Source organism: Balaenoptera acutorostrata, chromosome 10, assembly GCF_949987535.1.
Source record: "Balaenoptera acutorostrata chromosome 10, mBalAcu1.1, whole genome shotgun sequence".
Taxonomy (NCBI): domain Eukaryota; kingdom Metazoa; phylum Chordata; class Mammalia; order Artiodactyla; family Balaenopteridae; genus Balaenoptera; species Balaenoptera acutorostrata.
In genome coordinates, this window is record NC_080073.1 from 92,448,940 (window position 1) to 92,462,022 (window position 13,083).

General features: G+C 40.0%; 1 long non-coding RNA gene across 1 annotated transcript in view; it reads right to left on the reverse strand.

The window, feature by feature from the left end:
- LOC103009698 (uncharacterized) overlaps positions 1–12,035 on the reverse strand; it is a 145,394-nt gene extending 133,359 nt beyond the window's left edge. Inside the window, exons 1-2 of the long non-coding RNA XR_452460.1 lie at positions 11,954–12,035; positions 6,059–6,163 (exon numbers count right to left, since the gene is read on the reverse strand). This is a non-coding gene — a long non-coding RNA (uncharacterized LOC103009698). The remainder of the gene's footprint in view (positions 1–6,058; positions 6,164–11,953) is intronic.
- Between the last annotated feature and the right edge of the window lie 1,048 nt (positions 12,036–13,083).

Sequence of the window (13,083 nt, forward strand, 5' to 3'; positions counted from 1 at the left end):
CATGGGGTTTAAGTGGAAGTAGTTTGATATAAAAAATTATTTTATTTTCTTATTAGGTTTATAAAATTTGGCAACCATGCCCATTTCCCTGAAAGTATTGCCTTCGGATTATACAATTTGGAGGTCAAGAATAATTAATGCTTCAAAGTCCTTCTCCTTCTTTGCCCAACTCCTGTTCAAATTTGTCTTCTTGAAAGAAAAGAAAAAAAAAAGGCCCTGCAAAGTCTTGCCCAAGCCTGAGAAAGCTTTATGTTAGGTTGTAGGGAAAAACAAGGCAAAATAATATAAACAGCAACCCTGACAGCTGAGATGAGAGCCCTTCTCACCGTGCTTTCCCTGGCTGCTCTGTCAAGATCTTGATGCCTGGTGATGAATAGACTGCATGTGTGCAACAGAAGATAAAAATGATCTCTGCTGGCCCTTTCCCAGCCACAGATGTCATGGCCTTGACCTTAAATATCTTATTGCAGTCCCAGTTTGCTGAAATGCTCGAAGGCAAAATACTCCGTGTCACTCCACCTCAGTGCGGTGAGAGGCTCCCAGAGCCTGGGAATGCGTTCATATTTGGTGATGCCTTCCTGCGTCACTAAAGCAATCAGATGGATCCAGCCTGAGAAGACAATAAGGGCTGGACAAAAGCCGAGAGGGCAAACAGATGGGTAATAATCCCCTCTTTTATTATTTGTGCCTATGGAGAATTATTCAGCAGAATTGAATTCTCCGATGAACAGAGCCCCAGACGGCTTTATGCAGTTAAAATTACGGGATTTTTCCTTTCTATTTGCTTCTGTGCTTTGAGAGAGATGGTAAGATGATATTCTTATTCATAACAGTAGTGATTATTTGCAAAATAAAAAGGGATCCACTGATGTTTGTGACAATCAGTAGTGTGATGCCAGGGAGTGCGAGCTCCATTCAGCCAGAGCCCCTTCATCGTGGATCAGGATATATATGGGACATTTGTCAACACCCTCTGTAAGCTCCCAGGGTCTATGATGGACAGGGCTCTGGAAAAGAGATGGGACATCTGCTATTCAGAATTGATTTTGGAAATCAGAATGACCCAGAGGGCCAAGCACATAATAACCGCCCCCCTGCATTTCATAAGTTTTGAAGTAATTCAGTAATCTGTGACTTAGAAAGCTTCAGCCAATTGATTTGGGAAAAAGAAGTCCCCCATAACCCAGGATTAGGAGGCTGGAAAGTGAGGAGGCATTGGCTGCAATGGAAGGTGCACGGGCTACTTTCCTATTTTACATGCCCTCCCATGTCCTCAGTCCACTGCATGGCTCCCCGAGGGTCCTGCAGGCAGTGTGGGTACCAGCGGACAGCAGGGGTGAGGCACAAACTCTAGGGCTGCTTGCCACTGCAGGGCACCCCAGGCAACTGCTGCTATAATCTTGCTGAGTGTAGCTTTTGTAGGCTTACATTCCCCAGAAATGTAGCAGGAAAGGTCTTCTAAGCTTAGGCTTAGAACCTGACCAGATGTGGAAGAATTCTTTCAGACTCGATTACCTTTGTTTGGGGGCTGCTGTTCAACAGGTGTTTAAAAAAGAGTAAGTAGTATAATATCCTATGTTATTGCATACCCTGGGAAAAAATTCTATTTCTCATCAAAGATGTTTTGTTACACAAAAAGAAAAACAAACAACAATAATAGCTACTATTTATTGAGTTACTAAGGACGTGTGTGTGTGTGTACACTTACAGTATGTATGTGGATATATATCTTTAGAAGTTAAGTGACTTTCTTAAGATAATACAATTAGTAAACTTTGGAGCCTAGGACTGTCTGATTCCAAACCTCAAGGTCCTTCTACAAAACCAAGCTACCGCATCTCTTGCACTTAGTTGCAATTGATCCTACACTGCCTTATCCTCTTAACTCTCTTTTCATATTTCCTTAACTACATTGTAAGCAGCTTGAGAGCAGGAGCCCCATTCTATATTTGTCTTCCCCACAAAACCAAATAGGAGTCTAGAGAACACTCTCTTCAGGCCACGACCAAACTTCCTTGTGATGAAAGTCTATTGTATACATCCTGTGATTATTCGATACTGTAATGAGACCTCAAGACCTCATTTCGTTCGAAAGACATGGTGGGAATAGTTGGGATCAGACTACTGAGGGCCTTGTACGCCATTTGTGGCATAGACACTGCTCACTGGATATCCATGTGCCCCTACGTTTCCCAGCCTCTCCACATTGGCGGCACTTGGGACACACAACTAGTTCTGAGGGGTGGGCTGTGAGCAGAGATGACATGCATCTGGACCACGGCACTTAAGAGTTAATGTTCCTTTTCCGTTCTTCTCTTTCCTCATCGTGGTGCCATGAGATGGTAGCATCACAAGACACATGAAGCCTGCATTTCTCAATAGTTGGATGAGAACTCCTTCATCAGACTTTGCTAGTGAAAGACACTTTTGTTTTCCTAAACCACCGAGATATGGCGGTTTACATACTACTACTGCAAACCCTATCTTTTAAAAATTTATATACTGTGCCATAAGATTTGGACTTTATTTTAATGGAATTGGCAAATTAGAAGCTTTCGTATAGGGAAGCAGCAATGGAAAATATCTTAACTATCAAATTAGCTCTTTTTAAAATCATTTCCTTGTATTTTCTTTCCTACCGGCATTTCCCCAAGGTCATTTACTTTTCACTCATTCATTCAACAACCGATTGTTAATCATCTTATTTATCCACTAGGATATGTCTGGTATGGGACATTCAGAGATGATGATCTGGTTATTTATTAAATACAGAAATAAAGCATATTATAGGCCAGACACTGTTCTGGTACTTGTCAAATATTTACTTTTTTAATCCTCATAGCAATGCTAGAATGCACTATCATTATCCTCATTTTATATATTAAGGAAACTGGAACCCAGAGAGATTAAGTAACTTGCCCAAGGTCACAGAGCTGCTAGTGGGAAAAATAGGACTTGAACCCAGGCTGTCTTCCTCCAGAATCTGGGCTCTAATCCACCAAGTATGTTGATGACAGTGTGATAGTCTAATCAGTGCAGAAGATGGAGTCCTAACAGACCGTGATGGCCAACTTGGTCCTCCTTCCCCCAACCCCACCCCATGGGCCTTACTGAAGCTGAAAATTCCCTCCTTCTAATGCATCACAAATATCATCCTGGGAGTTAGGTTAAGACCAGGAAATTCTCAGAAAAATGCTGAGAGAACTAACAGGGAATTGATCCCATCTCTGCATTCCCTTAATGTTTTCTTTGCATTCCTATTAAGCCACTGCTCATACCACATCTTTATTTACTTACTTAGTTATACACAAGTTTTATTCATTTTGGTACGCTTACAGCACTTACCTCACTACACAAATATGCAGAGTAAATGTCTGACAGATGATGTAAATGAAAGAATGAGTAATATAACCTAAGCCATATCTACAGCTAAAATTTTGGTATCTTTGGATATTTCTGGTGAAATGGTGGGGTAGACAATCCAGCAGTTAATAAATTCTCTTTCTGCCATATTATCAATCCTGATGATATAACACTTTGAACAAGTATTAACACTTAATTATTGTTCCAACTGTGGAGTAATATTTCTATTCTAGTTCTGAGAAAATAATAAAGGGCATATACTGATTATTTAGTATGTTAGACAGTTGCTATGGACTAAATGTTTGCATCCCCGAAATTCATATGTTGAACCCCAGTTCCCAAAGTGTTGGTATTTCAAGGTGGGAAATTTGTGAGATAATTAAGTCATGAGGGTATAGTCCTTGTGACGGGGATTAGTACCTTTATAAGAAGAAACATGAGAGAGATGATCTCTCTCACCAACATGTGAGTATACAGCAAGAAGGCATTCATCTGCAAAGCAAGAAGAGGGTCCTCAGCAGGAACAGAGTCAGCCAGCACTGAGATTTTGGACTTCCCAGCCTCCAGAAATGTGAGAAATGTTTGTTGTTTAAGCCACTCAGTCTATTTGTTATAGCAGCCTGAACTAAGCAGTCTCATAAGGACTTTATATATAACTTATTTAACCCTCATAGTCATACAGCCAATTCTCATCATTCATGGTCGTTATGTTCTACAATACTGATCTGATGCTTCTAGGAGAAATAAAGGGTTAGGTTCCTGAAAGCATCTGGTTGAAATATTTTCTTTGACTGGTCAATACAAAATCTTGTTTTATGTGTGTTTCTGTTGAAAGACACTTTATTTAATATATGATATCGATTAATTTACATTGAACTCATGGCCAATAGCATGCAGACCAACTCATGCCTGAACAAAGCTTATCTAACGCATATATTTTCTCCATAAGGCACATCACAGCCCTCTTGCACTTAGAAGCACCAGATAGCATTTAATACTATGCTTAGGGTCATTTTAAACAGTGAAATCACCAATAAAAGCACAAATATGTTAAACACGTGGCACTAAATAGACCATAAAAAGGACAATTGTTTATGGTATGAGAGCTGAAACAAGTCAGAGCATCACCTTGTGCAACCTCAGCTGGGAGTGTGCATGCTGGGCAACTCAAAATTTTCACCTTTCTTTGCATGTTTGCAAATGACCACAAAAATGCAATGAGTATTGATCTTGGGGTCATAAATAAGTTGTAGCGAGAGGAGGTAAATTCACAAACATGGAATCTGTGAATAATGAGTGCACAGGATGAATGCCTGTGTTCTCGCCAAATTTGTACGTTGAAGCTCTACCCCCCAGTGTGGCTGGACTTGGAGGTGGGGCATCCAAGAAAGTAAATAAGGTTAAATGAGGTCATAAGGGTGAGGCCCTGATCTGATAGGATTAGTGCCCTTAGAAGAAACATGGGCGAGCTCCCCACTCCAGCTTATAAATACTGAGAAACCACATGAGGACACGGTGAGAGGGCAGCTGTCTGCAAGCTGGGAGGAAAGCTCTCACCAGAAACTGAATCAGCCTGAACCTTGATCTTGGACTTCTAGGTTCCAGAATTGTAAAAAAAAAAGTAAATTAAATCTCTTTTGTTTAAGTTAATCAGTCTATGGTATTTTGTAATAACAGCTGAGTAGACTAAGACAATGAGGATCAACTATACTATTATAACTCCACTTTAAGGATGAGGAAATTCAGGCACGGAGATCATATGTAACTAGCACATAATGATCATATCTACTATATTTAATGGACCAGACTTCAAACCTAAGCAGTCTGAGTCCAGATTATATGTTTTAAGTGCTGGAACATGTTGCTGGACTACGTCCCTTGATGAGACCACATGATTAGGCTGCCCTTCCATTTGAGCTCTGAAACACAGCTCTTCCTTTCCTGACAATATAGGTTCTCCTGCAGCTCTCAGATTCCCTAATGGCTCAAGACTTAACAAAAGAGCAAAATATAGATATGACACATTCTTTGAGAGCTGGGAGATGATCCTCCTGCCTGGATAGGACTGGAACACCAGTTCTCTCAGCTTCCTGCAGTGGGTCAATCTCCTCTTGAAAATTTCCTCTCCTTGGTCATTTTGTGTCCATTAACCAGGGAGAAAGCTTTCCCAGTACACTGTCCATATTACTATATTGTAACAATTGAAACTATTAATTACTTTCTTTCCATATGTCTGAGTGCAGCCAACATACTTTATTTAGTGATACTTGAGTTCATTGATTCTTAATACTTTTTGGGTCATGGACCATTTTGATAATCTCAGGAAAATGATTGACAGATTCCCCCAGAAAAACGCACATGCAGAATGACATAGAAGTTTTGCATAAATTTCAGAAGCTCAGGTACCTTCTCCTTTCTGAAAACCCTTGCTGTATTGATAGCCATCTCATTGACACAGAAAGGATGGAAGCCTCTGCTCAACTCAACACAGTGTTAATGACAGCAAATGGACCATCTAGATGGGAAGGATGGGCATGAATGTGAAGGTGGGTCTCTGGTCATTGCAGAGCCTCTTGTCTCATTACATCAGGCTTACCTTTATCTTGTATTTCAACACCTCATCTTTATTCTCACAGTCCTTTAGCTGTTTGCAAGCCCTTCTCACACTTAAACAGGAGCAAAGCACAACACTTACGTGTAAAGAGAGAAACGTTCTGCTTCCCTTCAGAGGCGCATTGGTTTCTGAACCTTGGGAAATGGGTGATGTTACCACATGGTCAGGCAGAGTTTCCAATGGCAACTGAAAGCAGAATAGCAGGAAACCAGTTCAACAGCTGACACCAAAATGCTTTTCCATATGTAAAGCTGTCTTAAACCCACAAGAGACACTGAGAATAAACTTTGTGCTTTCTTTTCTTTTTGCTTAATACCAAATGGGTCAGAGAGAAGCGCTGGACACTTTTAAAAATGCACTTATAATTTTGAATCCAAGCTGTGAGAGTACCCATTGGAGACAACTGTTCTCTCATGGCCTGCTTTGAATAAACAATCACGGCTCTGTGTGATATTACTTCTTAACTAGATTCTAGCATTGAACTCTTGGCTCGCCATGGTTACTTGCATTTTAAACCAGCGTCTCCTTTTCCTTCCCCTTGGCTAAGATTCCTGCTTACTTGGCAGTGGCTCCTTCTCATTTGAACTTTTGCCCTCTTTTAATCTCCACCAAATTTTAGTCTAAAAGAACCTTTCACAGGCACTTTTTGTTACTCTGAGTTTCTTTCTTGTGTGAGAACCAGCTTAGGGAGCTGGTTACTGGAAAACACTCAAGGGCCTCTCTTCCTTCTCTGGGAAGCCACCAGTGACAGGCTGTTTTGTGTGTATAATTTCCTTTAAAAAAAAAAAAAATCGAGGAAGCACAAGATGCAAGCTGTTTGCTGAAAACAAAATGTTTGCTTTCAAAAGCAAGTGAACACACACATATTTGCATGTGTCCATGTGGCTTTGCTCTTGTCCATTCCAGGGCTGCTCCTCCTTATTTCCCTAGCATATAGCACTGTTGAAATTATTTCAGATCAAAAGCCAAACCAGTGAAGTCTTTATTCCCTCCCAACTTCCCATACCAGTTACATTTCAGTGAGGCGTTCCAGGTCCTCAACACCTGTGGAACCCATTTCCCTTTCAAAAGAATAACCAGTATGTCAAGCCCTCTTCTCATTTAACAGTTGGACGATCTGCTTCCTACTTAAGCAGAGCCTACCGTTTACTCGGAACCTCATGCTTCTGCCTGCCCATTCTGTGGATTCACGCCCATGCCTGGGCTATAGACACTCAGTTCTGTTGTGCTCTCCTTGCTCACTCTAGCCATGCCTAAGCACCCAGCCACGGCAGTTCCTTTCCCTGGATCAAATGCACCATCTCTCTACATTCCTTTTCCTGAACCTCAGAACATATAGGTCTGTTCAGAGCCATGAGCCCCACCAACAATCTAGTGTCCAGCTGAAGCTGGAACCTACTTCACAGCCTGATAATTCCATTCTACAAATTCTCCTCTACCCCTTGCTGAATATTCTAGACCTTCTCTCTCTTTCTTTTCACTCTGTCACTCTCAGTGACCTTCTTGCCCTCTACTTGACTCAGAAGATAGTTTACTGGCTTACACTACTCCTTTTGCTCACACTCTTTCTTTTTTCACACCCGTCATCCAGTCTTATAGGGCAGATAAACTTCCTCTTTCAGAAAGCCAATCCCTCCATCTGTGTGAGCTCTTGATAAAGTCCTTCCAGATTCAGAGGAGCTGTGCTCCACATTTTCTTCACAATCACACCTATTTACTGTCTACCAGCTCCTACTCTTCTGCCTTCAAACATGCTGAAGTTATTAACAACAGCAGCAAATTTCCAAGCAAACTTTCCTGCTCTGTATGTTCTTCTTACTACCATCCAGCTTCTTTCCATCCTTATAACCCCACACTTGAATTGTCTCTATCTGCCACTTTTATCCCCTCGTCCTCCCTCCTCTGCTCTCTCATGCCCTTTTGCTCGCTTTCATCTTCACCGTCCTCCTAGGAATTTTCTCATGAAGGTCATCGATCGACACAAGGATGCCCTTCACGTTCAGTCTCCTCATCTTCTCCACTACAAATGGCTGCTTTTAAGATAAAACTCTTATTTTCTGGTTATCACAATGTTTTGATTTCCTCTCCTTTTATGCCTTCTGCTTCTTTATGGGTTCTGCTTTCCAAGGCTCATTCCTTAACTCAGTTACATTTATCAAAAATTTTTTTTGGATGTTGGCTCCATCATAACTCAAATGTAATGAGATGTGGAATAAGACTTTTCTTATTATCTGGAGACTATAGCTCAAGCTTCAATCCCGAGGATAATAGTTCATAGGAAGGGCTGACATTCACCTAGTAGCTAAAATATAGACACACTTCTGGGCAGTTGGCAAATAGACACTTCCCTGAGCTCTACCGCTCCACTACATTGGCCTCGTCCCTGGAACCTCCCTGATTTTCTAATGATCCAGCAAATAGATAGTGGATCCTGGATCATCAAGGCCTTTCCAGAATGATGTTTTAACATCATGGTCTGAATCCATTCCAGTGGTCTGCCATGATGGCCATTAAACACACTGAATACCTCTTTCAATAAGTCTCTCTATGTTCTGAAAAGCAGCCAAAAAGTTAACCTCAGAGGTTTCCTAAGAAGTGATCAGATGGTAACTTCTTTTTCCTTCGCACTTACCCCATCCACTCTATATAAGCGAAAGATAGGAGTGCCTGGAGAGGGAGATAAGTTGTGGAAGGAGAATTATCCACCTAATAACAAGTGCTGTTACCAGGAAAAATGCATATGAAGAAGGGAAGGAAGGCTTTCCCCACTAACCAAGTAAGAGGGGCTCCCTGAGACTTTGAATGTCTGCAAAAGAAACCAGATCATACCCTCAAATCGGATACTTTCAAGATGCAGATTTTTAGCCTTACTCAGTGCATCAAATTTTGATGAAGGAGGCCTTGGGAGCACTTGCCATTTAGGAGGAATTTATGTGTGTTCCTGAAGTTTGACAGTGTCCATAAAAATAGGTATTGGAACCTGCTGCCCATCTGGAAAAATCAGAAGATAAATGGCTGGCTGCAGTTGCCTTTTATGGCAAGACAAGGAAGGGAGAGTGGCTTGGGGAGTAGAGTACCCATAGTCTGGCACGAAAACAAGGAATGCATTTCTTTTTAGACCAAGTGATCTTGAGCTGTCTTGATGGACTCAAACTTTAAAAAATGCTTCTGGGGAAGTGGGGATCCAAACAGGATGGATCCCTCAGGACAAAGGCTGAAAGGATGTCACTCTTTGTTAGCTGGAAAGTACATCACCCATGTCATGAAGCAATGATCTGGAACAATCTCAGTGAACAGTGTTTGGAGATACTGGCTGAAGAACTCAAAAAAAAGTTATACATGAGAAAGCAGTATTTAGAAGTTTGCTATAATGGAGAACACACTGGCCATTTCCTATTAGCCAAGACAGAACTACAAAAAACGGCAGCTAAATAAAGGCTTGAAAGAGGAAGGAAGAAATCCAAAAGTTGAGTTCATGGCTTGCTCCCTACTGCAGGCCAGAGCCATGTGTCTGCCCTAAACCGTGAAAAGAAAGACTCTCAAATCAAATTAGATAAGAGACTGGAATTTTTATTTAAACTTGCTGAGAATTTTTTACTTTCTGAAAGTGAGCAATATGTACCTAAATATTCTTATAATCTAAAATGACTAGGAAACTAAGAATCACCTCAAAAAATAATAGGAATAAATTAGAGATATGACTAGCCGTGTTAAAAGACAGAAATTAGAGAAAAATAAAATTATTTCCTCTGTGTACCCCTGCTCAATAACTAGTTATACATGTTTTCAACTATTTTGATTACTAATGCACTTTTACTATTGTGATATTGTGATTTATAATAAGAAATAAATATTTGGTCTTTGTCCATTATCCCTGGCACATAGCTCCTAAAAACCTTGGACTTTCCTAAATGATGGGAGTTGGGACTGTGTCTTTTGTTATGTTAATGAGGGGGCTTTTGGACACAACCTAAGGATAGGGACTTGTTGTCAGGAGAACCAACCACAGAATTAAAGGGTTGGAACTTTCAGCCCCACCCCCGCATAACCCCCGGGGAGGGGAGAAGGGTTGGAGGTTGAATCCTGTTTACTATTTTTATCATTAGTAGATAGCATGATACATGGAAATTCAACAAATCATTTTTGAATTAATTAACTGTTAAAATAAGTAATTTAGCCATAGAAAAGAACTGTCTGTCTCATTACCTGTTTTATATTCCTATACCAGCATGTCCAGGAATTAAATGGGCTTGACTTTTGAACAAAACCAAGGAACAGGATAGTTTCATATAAAGAGAAATGGATTATTCTAGAATAAATATCCAAAGAAAAGAAAGGAAGATTTTCTTTGTGAAACACCCATCAGCTAAATTCTCTTCTGGAATCAAAATTCCATACACCTCTAAAAGATGCCCAATAATGTGAACTAAGTGGATTTTGGAATGGCTGGCTGATGGATGATGACATTAGCTGACTTTGGAATGTTCGGGGTTTATACCTCAATTATACATCATATTCTATCAAATCTAACATGACGTTAATTGTTATATGCACCATTATTTTACATACCTTCAAAAAAGAAAAGAAAAACCTGCTGATTATGATACAGTGTTTAGGAAATTTCTATTGTAAGATACACTTCAATATTAGAGATATTAAAATGTGAATAAAAAGTATATCTTAAACTCAGTTAAATATGTTAGATAAGAGTCAGAATTGTAGATTGAGGAAGAACCTAAGACTTCATCCAATCTAATCTTCATCAATTTACAAATGAACTGAGAACTCAAAGAGTTTAAGTACAGACAGGAACACAGAAATAGAGCAAGTCAATCAACCTGTGAGACCAGATGGGCTGCTTTGTTCCAGTGTTAACATTTCATAATTCTGTGCACTAAAATTAATATTAAAAAAGAGACTCAGGGGAAATATATGTCATCATAATATGACAAATGTCTCCTTTTTATGTTAGAGATAGATAATTTATTTCAACAAATATGTAACTTTAAATTCTCTATCCTCAAATACCTGAATCCTAGCATCTTCCCCAGTGAATCCAGGGTTTGCCTAGAAAGAGAAACCTGAATCCAGTTTTTGGTCATCAAGGAAATACCTAATGAGATATATGTAAATCTAATGGTATACTGGATTTCTTTTCCTCTGCTCCTTGAATATCTTTCATTGGATCAAAGACTATTTTTATGGTGTTAGGCTATGTGATATTTCACATGAAGAACAAATCAAATTTGCCATAATTATGATACATTTAAAATTCACTACTTCTAATGGCAACTTTAAACTTGATTTTCTTCAGTAAATTTTAGCCTGCTTGCCACACAGTGCTGTAAGTCTTGTTTTTAAAAGCCACTTATTCACCTTCTCTTTCCTTCATTTTCCCCTTCCCTTAACACCACAATTGAAAAACTCCCTCTGGCCTCCACCCCCTCTCAAATTCCCCCACCTACCTGAAACCTCAGGCCCTCCTTTCATTACCTTGCTAATAACAAAAGCATCTTCATTTTCTCTGGAACTCATGCAGAAGAAACATTTTAAGCTCAACTAAATAATTACCCACCTATTTTCTATTTCCTCCCAAGGAAAAAAAAAAAATCCTGACTGACTGAAAAATCACCAGGTTGTCACCAGAATCCTTAATATGAAACCTTCCTTACAATCTTCCTTCTTCAGCTTTCTGGTTTTGATGTGGGAAGTGGCAAAATTAAGGGCATTTGTGGGTTGTATTAGATAAACGAAGGTGTATTTAATTGAACCAGTCATCGTGAATGCATTCAGCATATGACTGACATGCCAAAGGGGACCACGCGCATGAGTGCTGCGTGGGTATCTTCCAGTTTACCACCGACCCCTTCAGCAGGCCTGCGAGGTACCTGGAGGAATGCACTCAAAGCAAGGCTCACAGTACAGGGGCAACAGTTGGGAGGATGGTCGGGGGCTGCCAGCTACAGAATGACGTACCCAAGCAAGTAAAGACAAAGCCTCTCTTGGCAGATACAAATTCCAGTTGCTTCATCATCTTCATTTTGCAGCAAACACTCTGCTTAGAAAGGATGAAAGAAAATCATTATTTTAGTGAAGAATGCCTCTGACAACGCCACCTCAAAATTGTCTATTAATCCTTTCTACTTATACATACATACATACACGAAACACACACACACACACACACACACACGTATACATACACAATACACACACATACATACAGAGCCAATATTTTAATTGGCAAAAAGCCCTTTCTGAAGCCAGAGTTGGCCCCTGAACGAGACTGTGATTTAGCAAAGCGTGACTTGCTGTCCTCTCACTTCTCTTAATGCCACCTTTCTTCTCCCTGTCTCATCTCAAAATGTCTCATTCCTGTTCTCTGACAGGTTTAAACTCCTTCCTGCTAATGTGCTTACTAATAACTAAGTACATATTTCAAAATTACTACCATATCTGAGGCCTTTTTACTGGTAGCGAAAGGGTCTTCAAAGGCTGAGAGTAATTCAATGTGAAATGTGAACTTGGTAACTGGGAATGAGAAAATAAATCTCATTATTTCTTGGTCTTTTCAGCAGTTTGGTGGCCAAGAGGAGTCTATTTTATATATCATTTTCTTCTGCCAAAATACATTATCCATAGATATTTTCAAAAATATGGGAGCTGGAAAAGGTCTTAACAGTCATCTTAAACCATCTCCACATTTTATAGACTTAGAAACTGAGGCCCAGAGAGGCAAGAGAGTTATTGCCAGAGGTAATCCCCACCCATCATCAGATTCCCAGGATAGTAGTTTCTAGAAATCTTGTCTTGGTAAAACTAACATTGCTTAAGGGCCCTGAATTTCTGGCACTTAAAGTTAAATAATTTATCATATGTTATTTGGGAAGGCTGAAGAACTATGTCTAACTTAAGGACCCCCGTGTTTGATGGCATATCCAAACTCAACCAGTTTATTTCTATCAACAGGTCAACGGTTGCTTAAAAGGAGTCTTTCAGCTTAATCCTATGAAGCCACATAGCCCTTGTTAAAATGATATTGAACACCTCTGTAGTGGAAAGAAGCAGTCTGCTCCAGTCCTCTAGGTGAGAAAGCCTTTGTAAAA